This window comes from Gossypium hirsutum, chromosome A08 (genome assembly GCF_007990345.1).
Source record: "Gossypium hirsutum isolate 1008001.06 chromosome A08, Gossypium_hirsutum_v2.1, whole genome shotgun sequence".
Lineage (NCBI taxonomy): Eukaryota > Viridiplantae > Streptophyta > Magnoliopsida > Malvales > Malvaceae > Gossypium > Gossypium hirsutum.
The window spans coordinates 44,695,788-44,698,177 of NC_053431.1; positions in this window are offsets into that span (position 1 = coordinate 44,695,788).

The window sequence follows — 2,390 nt, forward strand, 5'->3', positions numbered from 1 at the left end:
TAGGACACGATGGGCAAGTGAATTGGTGGACAACATATCGGGTACTCGATGAGCTATCTTGTACACCGATGAATGCCTAAGTGTACATCTCCTTGCTACGCGATTCTGCCTACTATTGTGGAATACTCTAACTTCTGTTGTGCCCCGAAAGCAAGTAACTGGGAGTTTTTCCAACTGAGTTTCGGAAAAGTATATCAGTCAGAGATTTGTTGATCAAAACGGAAGGAATTTCTTGAGCTTAAGCAAGGTTCTATGTCGGTTACTGATTACGAGCGAAAATTTGTTAGACTTAGTAGATACGCTCGGGAATGTGTTTCGTCCGAGGCTATCATGTGTAAACGCTTCGAGGATGGGCTGAATGAAGATATAAAAATGTTCGTGGCATTCTTGAAATACGAGAGTTCGTAGTACTTGTCGAGCGAGCTTGTAAAGCCGAAGAGCTTAGAAAAGAAAAACAAAAAGTTGATGTGGGAACTGGAGAGTTTCGTAAAAGATCTTCGGGAAAGTCTCTTCAACAGGCATCGAAGAAATTTCGAGATGATGTGGGCTGGTCGAGAGGCACTTCGGGCCTTTTTAGACGAATCGTGATCGACCCCTGTGGGTACACGAGGCACTTCGGTCGCCATGTTGGGAATGAACGTCGAGACAGAACGAAATGTCGATATTGCGGTAAATGGCATTCGGGGAGTTGTAGATTCCCTGACCGCTCCTGTTACAAGTGCGGATCAGTTGACCACTTCATTGAAGATTGCCCGAGGTTGTCTGAACAGAATGTAAATCAGAGTGGAAACCGGGTGCTACACTGCTCGAGGTAGACCATCTGGAAATACGGGCAATGCTGTGGTGGTCAGAGAGGATCTAGAGATGCTACGACCAGATCCGAGGCTCGTGCACCTGCTAGAGCTTATGCTATACGTGCCCGCGAGGATGTTTCTTCGCCTGATGTTATTACCGGTACTTTTACTCTCTTTGATACTAATGTAATTGCTTTGATTGACCCCGGTTCTACTCATTCTTACATATGTGAACCTTAGCATCCAGTAAGACTTTACCTATTGAGTCTACTGAGTTCGTAATTCGGGTGTCAAATCCCTTGGGTCGTTACGTGCTTGTCGACAAAGTGTGTAAGAAATGTCCCCTAGTAATTCGAGGTTCCTGTTTCCGGCGGACTTGATGCTTTTGCCGTTTAATGAATTTGATGTTATTCTCGGGTTGGATTGGTTGACCGTGCATGATGCGGTTGTGAATTGCAAAAGCAAGACTATTGAATTGAGGTGCGCAAATAACGAAGTAATCCGAGTTGAGTCTACGGACTTGGATGGGTTGCCAGCTGTAATATCCTCAATGTTGGCCCAGAAATATGTAAGAAAAGGGTGCGAAGCATACTTTGCGTATGTACTTGATGACAAAGAATTAGAAAAGAAACCCGAATCTGTGCCGGTGGTTTGTGAATACCCGGATGTTTTTCCTGAAGAATTACCGGGTTTACCACCTGTTCGGGAGATAGAGTTTGGTATTGAGCTTGTACCTGGACTACGCCGATTTCGATGGCTCCGTATCGTATGGCACCAACCGAGTTAAAAGAGTTGAAAGCTCAGTTGCAAGAATTGACGGATAGAGGTTTTGCTCGACCAAGTTTCTCACCTTGGGGTGCACCAGTATTGTTCGTGAAAAAGAAGGACGGAACCATGAGGTTGTGCATTGACTATCGTCAACTGAATAAAGTGACGATAAAGAACAAATATCCGTTACCGCGTATCGATGATTTGTTCGACCAACTGAAGGGAGCCTCAGTGTTCTCAAAAATAGATTTGAGATCGGGCTATTATCAGTTGCGAATTCGAGATTCGGACATACCCAAAACTGCCTTCAGAACGAGATATGGTCACTACGAATTCTTAGTGATGCCGTTTGGGCTCACTAATGCCCCTGCGGTATTTATGGATTTGATGAATCGGATCTTCAGACCATATTTGGATCGGTTCGTAGTTGTGTTCATTGATGACATCTTGGTCTATTCAAGAGATGAGACCGAACATGCTGAGCACCTGAGACTAGTGTTGCAAATTTTGCGGGATAAGCAGTTATATGCTAAGTTCAGTAAGTGTAAGTTCTGGTTAAGAGAGGTTAGCTTCTTGGGTCACGTGGTATCCGCATCGGGTATTCGAGTTGACCCGAACAAAATTTCAGCCATACTTAACTGGAAACCTCCAAGAAATATTACCGAAGTTCGGAGCTTCCTGGGGCTCACCGGTTATTACCGACGATTTGTAAAAGGTTTCTCGACATAGCCACACCAATAACGAAGCTACTTCAAAAGGATGTTAAGTTCGAATGGACGGAGAAATGTCAGAAAGGTTTCGATCAACTGAAAACTTATTTGACTGAAG